This window comes from Teleopsis dalmanni, chromosome 2 (assembly GCF_002237135.1).
Source record: "Teleopsis dalmanni isolate 2A chromosome 2, ASM223713v2, whole genome shotgun sequence".
NCBI lineage: Eukaryota > Metazoa > Arthropoda > Insecta > Diptera > Diopsidae > Teleopsis > Teleopsis dalmanni.
Genome location: NC_051847.1, coordinates 69,648,089 through 69,659,572, shown reverse-complemented (window position 1 = coordinate 69,659,572; position 11,484 = coordinate 69,648,089).

Genomic DNA, 11,484 nt, shown 5'->3' with positions numbered 1-11,484 from the left:
ATTTTAGAAACCAAGTATATTAAGAAATAGTTTTCTAAGTATTTGATAGTTTGTTGAAAAATAAGTTTTATATATAATAAGGATTGAAGAAAATTGTGAGTTGATGTTTAATAAAAATAAGAGCAATAAAAACACCGCTATACAAAATTCGATTACTATTTAAGTACGTATCGGAATCCAGCGATAGCGAACGATCACATCAAATCTTGGAACGTACGCAACAATATAATACAAAAATAAAATAAAAAATTTATAATATTATAAATAATATATTATAATATATAATACAACATATGAAATAAATATTAATTTAATTATGTTAGTCATAGTTTGAATAATTTTCCTCATGCCCGTCCTTCTCAGGCTCTAGAATCATATGTAATTTTGCTGAGCCAGACGTAAAATGTGGTCATTTCAAGCCCGCCTTTTCTTTTATTCTTTTTAGGTTTATATTATCCTTCACTTTAAAAATATATTCTGCATAAAAACCGTAGTAAATTGTTATTTTAAGCTTCTGTGTACTGTACAGCATTTACACTATTTTGATTGCAATCTGTTAAATTGCACAAATAGTTTTTAAATATTTTAATTTAAACGTATAAAAAAATATCTCTTCATTTAAAAATTTAAATCCAAATATTTGTAAGTAAATAAAAATGATTAAAGTAAATGGAAGTTCATTAAAATTTTGTAACAATGTGTTATTTTTATTCTTTCAGCAACAGTACTAAAGATGATATCCTTTATTTTAATGTAGTTATTCATATGAACCATTTACATCTACTACAGACGTTATACTTTAGTTGAATATAATTTTACTCTGTGTCCAGAGCCACTTTGAGAATTAATATAATAATTTAATTAATTGTAGTTGTCGCAGAAATTGCTGTTGACAAATGACAGAGACAAACTTTCCAACAATTTCAGTCATTATCACCAACTTGTCTACTTACGAATTTTTACAATAAGTTTAGTTATTAAATTTAGCAAAATATTTGATTAAATATTTTTTTGAATATCAAATAATGTCACTGTAACAAAGCATCAGATTGAGGACAATAAAAGCAGCAATTGTAATTGATTGCACCATTATCAAATTATCAAGTGCAGATAATTTTTCAAAAATATATTCGTAATTCACAGTAATTGATTTCATCTTTCAACTTTTTTAATATATATAAGCTTTTAAAATTTTTTACCTTTTGAAATATAAATTTCCGCTAATGAAATGTATTTCATCAGTGATTTTCTAAGTTGATTTACTCTTTTGATTCACACAGTATTTATCTATAATAATTTCAATTTGGAAGTGTCTGCGTGATGAATACGAGGACATGTGTCAAGTTGAAACTTTTTGGTGTGTCATGGAAATAATTGGTATTCATTATTCAGCAGAGACAAAAATAAATCCAAAATCACTTCAACACACACAATTCTATACACAAATAAATTGTTCTGTGCAGATGTGCATGAAAATTTCATGCTAATGTGAATTATTTTGAATTTGAAACACAGAAACAGAAGCAGAAACAGGTGTAACAGCACATTCAGACATGTACTGACAAGCCTCCATTCAGCGACGAGGTTTGCTACTTAAGTACTCGAAAAAGTAGTAGTTTAAATAACAAACTTCAGCTAAGAATGCATTTTAGAAAATCAAGTATTTGGAATTTTAACAAAGGAGTTAAGAATTAAGCTGGTCAACTTTGTTATTAAGTCAACTTTAAGTCATTTTTTAAGATCCACGTACATAAAATTACTTAAGAGCAAACCAATTAGGTATACGATCTCCCATTTATGTCAGTTCGCAGATCACATCTCTGATCAAGGCACTTATTTATTAAGAATGGTAACGAGTTTACACAACGCCATTAACTAAATGTTTATAGGTTCAACAATTTATTCGTAACGTACAGCAGCCTTTTCACAAGATCATGATTGTACATATATGGGATTTGCAGACAAGATAGCAGTCTTATCCAATGATATTAATTCAAGTAAATCATCAGCAAAACAACTTGTTGCTTCGACAATATCACCTTTTGATTGAAAGTCTGAGGAATCCAAGTTTATAAAACAAGTTCATCCAGTTAATATTTACTACTCAAGAATTATAAACTACAGCTATGAGTGAGTGCTGCAAGTAAATATCTGGCATATTTATTTTACTGTATTACAAAAGATAGAACTTCGGATAACAAATCGAAGTCGTGGAAGACCCCAAACAATGTAAAGGAATATAGTCCATATTGACAGATTTGGAACTTGTTTAATGGACTGCTGCTAATAATACGGAAATTATTTTACAGGAAATCTTTTGTAGAATCTTCAAGCTCCTACAAAGTAATATAAAATGCAAGATGTCGTGAAAGACCTCAGAGAATGTGAAAGAGATTAGTCCTTATTGAAACTGGAAAATTGAAAATGAATCGTGGGTAATAACAACGAAATGATCGAACTGAGACTCTTCAGAATCTGGAGAATTAAAGTTTCAAAAAAGGAAATAGAAGTAATAATAATATCGGTTCCTGAAATAGTTGTTTTTATATAGTCGGGATTGTTGGGGATGTTAAATAATTGTTTGAAAATAATTCTTTTATTCCACAAATTCAAGTGATTTACTTCGCGAGAGCTTAAATGTGATTCATTGAAATTCATCCGAAGCTTAATTTGCAACAAATCCTACGATTTTTATCTATTGAATTTTTTAGTATTATTAAAACAAGTGGCGTGAATTCGCCCAACAGCCGGTACTGCTGTTAAAAGAGTCCTATTGCACCAAATTCTTTTTTTATTACACAAAGCCTTCTAAAACTTTGTGGACAAAGTCCAGAACTAAATCTAGAAAAGAGCTCTTAATCTGTACTGCTGATAGAAATTCTACATAAAACAAGTTCCTTCTGTGCAGTGTTAAAGGTCGACAATTACAAAGAATATGAAAATTTGTCTTTTCATCCTCGAGAGAATAAGGATGCATTCCAGATTTTGTATATCTATTGCATATATCTGGTTGATAAAAAAACAGGAGGTTAATCTATTTTTGAACCAGAAAATCAGAGAGACATGATATATTACCAACAAACAACTAAATAACCTGTTCTCAGTCCACAGAACGGATGATTTATTGATACTTCTTCTTCATCAAAGAAGACGTATTCAGAATTGTAAAGAAATATACCAAAAAAATTTATAATCAAAAATCCCGGCTATAATATTTATGTCACTTTTAAATACTTTTACAAGATAAACAGGGACGTTATTAAAAGAAATACTAATTTAACACTATGATAGGTATATATATATTAAATTAATATATATGATCTTGTTAGGATCTCATTATTGAATTAGAGACTTCGAAAATAATATCATGTAGTTCAAAAAATAATTAAACTTAATTAATTAATACAATCAATGCAAAGATATATTTAGTTTTCAAAGATTGATTTTAATCATTTAAAAATTTATAAAAATTAGTTGGTTTTGTTGGCCTTTGACACTTTAAAAGATTTCGAGTACCTATTCTATATGGTTTCATTAACATAGAATCGATATTTAACAGGTGTACAAAGGTGGGTTCTTAGAAAAAAACTATATTTTTTCTTTAATTGAAACAAAACGAAACAGATCTGTTGTTTGGACAGATTGAACATTTTCCAACAAATAAAGTTCACAATCGAAATGTTTGTACTCAAGTACACTCAACCTCTTCGAGCATTACAACGCTCTGAATAAATGTGAATTCAATACATATAGAGAATGTACTAAAAATTTCTAATACCTTTGTACCGATAATATTTTTAAATTCAAGTCGTTAATATATTTAATGGTTCCCTCGTAAAAATCGAGCATATTCACATACGAAATGTGTTCCTTGTGAGAAAATGACTTGTTGGATTGTACCCATGTTTGTAATAAACAAAGTTCACACGTGCTGTTACATCCTCTCCATATTTAAATGTAATCATTTCAAAACATAATTATGTATATACTTGTACATATTTATATATATCTGTTGACATATATGAAAACATACCATATGTAGAAACGTACGAAAACAGTAATCGAAGTTGTTCCAAATTATATGTCTTTTCGAAAGTCATGCATTCATGTGTGCTCAGGTCTTCTATTCCGAATAAGTAAAATAATTTTTGATTGTCAAGTATTCGGAAAATAAGGACAAATATTAAAATTTAATTTATATTAGAAATATTATAAATTGCTTACATTATTTAAAACTAAAAATTAGAAATGTTTAAGTCTGAGAAGTTTTCCTATAAAAATATTAAACAAACTATTTCATTAAAGTGGTAGAATATTATAAAGGCATTCCTCCCAAAAAATTTTTAAGAACAAATCATTAATACACTTTAAAAGAAAAGTTTCACAGACATTTATTATTTAAAAAGTTTTTGTTTAAATTTAAAATAAATTTTGATGTTAAAAGTACTGCATATCCTCAAAGCTTATGAGCTGCTTTTTATACAGAATATATTTCTATTAACTCTTTCTTTCCAATGCAACAAATCTATAAAAAAAATATATAAAGTGGATTTAATATTGTATAAATTTAATTCTTAGTCATATGGAAGACCTTAAACAATTTCTAATTATCTAATAATTTATAGTTAATAGTCATTGCTTAAGAAAAAGAAAATATGTACATATATAAAATTATTATTGAAATATATAATATTTTTTAATGCTAAGTATATAGCCAAAATTCAACTACGTTTACAATTAATATTTTATATTATTCAGTTTTAATTCTCATTAGGTTGTTTTTGATATGTCTATTACATGTATTGCAATGGCACCAGCAGTTGTGGCATTATTGCCAGCGATACTAATCGCGTTTTCATTATTGTATAATACAAACAATATTAAATTAATAATTCGTCGCCTAATGTACTATTTTTTTTTTTCTTTTATCTGTGAATATGTTTCGAACTTATTTTTTTTTTTAATCACAGCAAATGGATTTATCTGACACAAAAGGATTTTAATATATTTTTATCTGTAATTGGAAAAACAAATTTTACTTGATAAAAAATTAATAAAAAATTTATTTTATTTAAATGGGAGGAAACAAATACTTTTGAACAAGATTACCTGCAGTATTCCAGATATTTCAAATATTACGATTACTAATGAGTTCGTTTTCTTTTGATGTATCATAATAATTATACTGCAAATCAACTGGATTAAAAATTTTCAATTTCGAATAATTTATTTGCAATGAATAATTTAGTCCCTGCTCCTGCTAGCTACAGTCGGAGGTTGATTTATGATTATTTTTGCGACAGGCAAATAGTGAGTAGGCTCATTATGCCTCATCGGTCAGATCGAGGGGTTCATGGTCAATATATTCCAAATGTAGAACTTAATACACAGAAGCAAACCAATGGTATCTAGGTTAATATCTTTCTTTACAGAGCACTGAATCATAGGACAGCATGTAGCTAAGCTTGGTCTACCCTGTAGTATCTTCTATAATGCGTGACTATCGGCACTTGAAGAAAGGACAACAGAACACTTGTTGTGTATATGTTTAGACTTGTGTAGAACCAGGCTTAAGTTTTTGGGGGTCCCCTTCTTTAACACACTGAGCGATATTTTCAGCATTAGCATTATCCAGATTCTCTCCTTCATAAAAGCTTCTTGTTGGTCATAACCACCATTCTTCTACGGATTTTGTTTAAATGCGTTTGTATGACAAATAATTGGTTTATAATTCAGCTATAATGAATATTGAGTGTCTTATTTAATTTTTAACAAATCAGTCGTAATCGATATTACAATTTTTTAGCGAATACATTTTAATCAGATTTTAAAAAACATACAAACTGGATAATAAAAATTCTATATTTGACAGATCATAGTCGGAGTGTAGTCCAGGGTTTTTAATTGGTCTGCATCTTTGAACTCAATGCTGACGTAGTTAAACTTTTTTTTCTCTTAATTCACTATCACGCAAATATCAAAGATAAATACAAAGTATATGAACTACCCAGGTTTCGCATATCAGGACCTCATTTGTAATATCTGAAAGGTCTGGGCATATGTACAGAAAAATTTAATACAAGATATGTACGATACACCGATCGGTATCTGCAGATTATTTTACAAATAATATAATAAGTTCTTTAGTATGGTTCATAAAGGTATCTGTTTTATATTTTTAGTGATCCTGTTAACCATGCAAGAAGATTGATTCTTTTTTTCCACTAACTTTTGTAGCTATAGGTGAGCCGTAAAAATTTTCTCTGATTCTTCAGAGCCTTAAACATTTTACAATAGTTCTTTCTAAAGAGTATTTCAAGTATAAAAAAAGGTGTCACATTGTATCTGTGAAAGTATTTTTTTTAGTAGAGATAATTAAGATTAAATATTTCTTACTTTAACAAACATAACACTTTATTTTATTCCTACATTTATCTGTAAAATTACATTGTCTGCAAAAATAAATAATAGTGTATTCTATCAGCTACTTTATTCATTAAATTCAGTGCAAGCAAAAATTTTGATAATACATGAAAATGCTATAAAAATGTTTAACTTTTAGTTGAACCTCAAATATGTGTGGTCATTGAAGATTAAAACTGGGTCAACACTATTCACTATCAAGCAAATGCATTGAGATATGTGCAACTGCAATTGCAAAATATAAAATGCAATGTCACAGATTCAATTTTTGAAATTATGAAAAGCATACATAATACATATTCATGTACCTCAGCTTATCATAACAGCAGACACATTTATGTACACATTTTGGTATTATTTTAGTAGTCCTTTGCTTTTCTTCAGGTTTACATTTCTGCCTATTGCAAATATCAATATTTGTGCAATACTTGTTTTCGTATGTGCGTGCTATGCCGACACTTGACATATCCACCTACATCTGCATCCATTTCGTCCCAAGTTGCTCATTCAGTCCTTTACATGAAATGATAGTAATTATTTTTTTTTTGGAAATGCAAGTGAGCAATGAACATAAACAGTTATGTCGTATTGATGCAATTATTTTTTGGTTTCATGGTAATTTATTTCGAATTTTTTATGGAATTTTTTTAAAAATAAATTTAAAAATAACTCCTTATGTTAATAAGTCCATTACGGTAAAATCTATTATGATGACAAACACTTTTCTTAAAACAAATTTTTCTTGTACTCCACAAAGACGCATTATAGGGCCATTGATGCACCTAGTTTTCACAAGCAATTCACCAACACAACATAGTTCTTCTCCTACAACCTTTGCTAATAACACGGCACTGCTGACAAGCAAAAAAATTAATAGAATCATCTATTTTTCTTTATCCAAAAAATATAAAATATCTTGACATAACATTAGACAAAAAATTATGTTCGAAAGAACCGAACCGAAATATGTACTGGTTTGGGGGCCGACAATCATCCCTATCGCAATACAACATAATGAACTGCTTATTCATAAATAACTCTTCAAGTCCTCGTCTAAACTATTATATGTAATATAATGTAACAATTTTAAAATAAAGTACCTGGAAATGTGGTTAAAAATCCTTAGTATTGAAGAAGTATTGACTTACTAAGGTATATAGCATATGTCCAAATAATATATACCACGGTTTACAATCCACGATAATGACGAAATTTTAGCACTTATGAAACTAAGAAACTGGGTTAGAAAATTAAAGAGTACTATAATATATATTTTTTCTATAAGAATTTATAATTCCTTTGCCATAATATAACATTTATTTCATATTTTAATCATTTATAACCTAAACGCATATGTTAATTGCTAGCTATATCGCTTTCAATCTTAAACTTTTTGATTTAATGGAATAAAACGTAACAGAAGCCATTTTGGATGTCCATATAAAATAACTACCAAGACTGATTTAACCTAAAATTTTATTAATTCTTATTGTTCAATTTTACACAAATACACCACTATTTTTTGATGTTATATTCAATCATTATAAGTCCACACACATCTTGATATACTTATGTATTTTCTAAGGAATAAAAATTTCTATTGTATTTCAATTTCTTGTTGTCTTTGACAGATGCTGCTGTGGTCAATCACGACAAACTCACCAAACGATACCTGGCATCGAAAGTGGCTCTCCAGGAGATGCCTGGCTGCCACAGAAACATACACGTGCACAACCCACCGACGCTTATGGTACTATTGAGTTTCAAGGAGGTGCTCATCCTACAAAAGCGCAGGTAAACTTCAACTATATATGCAATTTTTTTTTATTTCAGGAAAAAATTAAAGAAAAACGACGGGAAACGGAAATGATAACAAAAATTAGATATTTCACTTTTTAAATAGTATTAGTTTATTTGAAAATGAAAATGCTTAAATCAAATCCTTTGTACGAACACAAGGAGGGATACTTATGTGTTATGCTATATTAAAGAAAAGGTGCATATCTACGCTTTTTTATTGTTGTAAAAAATATAATAAAATTTTATGCTCAACTGAACTGAACTGACGTGAACAAAAGAAAACTTTTCCAATCAATTTTATTATTAATTTTCAAAAGTTTTATATCTTTTATACATATACATGTATACAGGGTGTTTCCTTACACACTAATGGCTTAATTGCAAGAGATGATTCCTTGTACGGGAAGAGAGATGGTTCGATTTTCAATACAAATTAAGTCATTTATTCTTCAAATCGAAAAAAGTAGGAATTGGCGCGTTTCAGGTCCTGATTAAAAAAAAACGGCTCTTGGTAGACGAAAAACCCTTTTAATATAATATTCGTTGGATAATATTAATATACAAGAAATAATATAAAATAATTTTACAAAAACTTGATACAAAGTAAATTCATTTTCCAACAAATGACGAACTCAAAATTTTCGAACCAATTTTAGTTAAAATTGTTGTATCACAGTAGATTCACATAAAAGGCTTTAGTGAATCTCGTCTTCTTATAAGACAATCTACGACTGGTGTCTACAATCAGAGAATTGAATAGGTATAAAGCTTAATATGACTTCTATAAACTGTTTAAAAGCTAATATGCATTTTTAACAGAGAGTTAGTTTATACCGGATAGACTGTTTCTTCAAACATCCTTCTATTAGATTTTTTTGTGTTTTTACCCAACGAATTATATGCTGTATTTATGCCATTGAGAAAACACTAGGGTTTTAAGAACGACTGGGTCTACGTCTCAGTGCCACTCGTCAACTACGACGAACAAGTGCCGTTTACCACCCCTAAAGCAGATCCCAACGGGTTACGACAACAACAACATGAAACTCCATGTGTAAAAAACGATAGTAATGTGTGCACTGTCCTCGTATCTTTGTAAAACTTGAATATATCATTATATACTACATTTTGCTTGAAAATATATAAAAAACTACATATTAAATAAAAGTACTTTTTTATATTGATTTTAAATTGATTTTTTTTAAATATTTTAAAATTTTTAGTATGTGCGCTTGTCTTTTGATACCCGTCCAGAACTCTTGGTGCAACTCTTTACAAAAGAATGGAATCTGGAACTGCCTAAATTACTTATAACTGTACAAGGTGGCAAAGCCAATTTTGAACTGCAACCAAAGCTGAAAAAGGTAAGCGTGTTTTAAATAAAAGTTGAAGTTAGAAAGAAATTTGGTATAAAAGAAATTTTTTTAAGGCATATTGACATATTACTGACATATTGATTACACAGTCTGACAATTTTTTTTCGTAGTCCTATTTTAAACACTCTGTCATTTAAGTATAATATGAGTTAACTAAAAAGACTTTAGAATGGTATCTCAAGAAAAAAGTGGAATAAACTTGTGAACTTTTTCGTGTGACAATTTATTTAGATTTTTTACATCAGTGAAGCGTGAAACATGTACTAAGTATAGGTACTACAACACCTGGTACTCCATAAACCTTTCATATTATCAAACACTGCAGTTTAATTGCAGGTGTCTTTCACTTAAAAACTTAGGTTGTAATTGTCATCCGAAATCGGGTAGTGTGCCTTCAAATATTAATAATGAGCAATAGCACGCAACGAAAAGTTATCACATGAGATACTTGAAACGCTTATCTCATGATAAATTAACCATAAAAAGGATTCGTTCTCGTTGGATGCCTCAAAACCTGGCAAAACCTGAAACCAAAATAGAAAGAAGACTGCTCAAGATTTAATGGCACTGCATTGAAACTCTTGTATAATATTGTGACAGGTTAAGAGTTACAAATCTATAAATATCAGCCTTAAACTAGAAAGCTGTTGACATGGAAGCATGAGTGTATCATAATAAACCATCCCCAACAAAAGTTGTTAGCAGTCCAAATATTTCAAAATGAATTGTTTGCTGGGTTTTCGGAAAAAATAGATATGTCTTTTCAGTCATTAGAGCAACGTATAACGTTCATTTTTAAATGATAGATCTTAGTTTTATTTTCCAAATATACTTGTGAGATGAGAAATTCAACCGCTATCACGGCAATATGAGCTTTCATATATTGATTTTTCGAGCATAGTTCGAATTTACTAATAAAGTTTTGATCTGGCACCTAATGAGTTCCTCTTTTTTATGCTCATCAACAATACATTTCATTGCCAATGCTTTTTCCTGGCAAAACTAGTCATTGAATCATTTCAGAGAATGTTTTCGTAGTATCTGGAATTAAATTAAAAAATGTTTTGATAAAAGTTTGTCCGAAAATAAAAAGTTAATTTTTATGAGCAAATCACTGTTTTTTTTATTATTAAGCCCCATTGAAAATAAAAACATTTCCCACTTATGTATGATCTGATATCATTATCGCAAAAATTACAATACTATATCATACTATATACACATCAGAAGAAAATTTTATCACTTATTGCGCACTCATTGTACTTTTGGTAGTGGCCTTTGATCTGTAAGAAGTTCTACTGGGAGAGTTACCATATGAATCTGGCTAAAACACACAATGAATATAATAAATCTGAAGTGAAAATGAGAATTCATACAGTATTCTATTCAGTTGGACTATAGTCAGAGTCTTTAACTACTGCAGCGATTAACTACAGTTTAATTATATGTTGGATATGAGTCAATACTACTCGCTCAAACCATCTTCATTATATCATTTTAACAATACGTTTACAATTGCTTAAAGTATTCGCTGTTATATTCTTGTGTTCGTAACTTTGGAAAAGGTTGCCAACTCACATTAGCTGATCGGCAACTGACACCACATCACTTACCTATGCTACTGAGGTTAAATAATTAATTGATTAATGCCTAATAAAGCAAAAAATCAACTAACCCCAAAACCATAGTAAAAAGTATGTTTCTTATAATAGTCATTTATCCATCAATTCATAATCATTAATCAATTCTCTGTAATACCTCTTGTTTTCTGCTAATTGCTCTCAAGTGTTGTTGTAGTCACTGGCAGTCTGGGCAAAGAATTTCTCAATTTTTCCACAAATTATTTAAGTCTTTAGCATGTGCTTCTGATTAATTATGCAGTGTT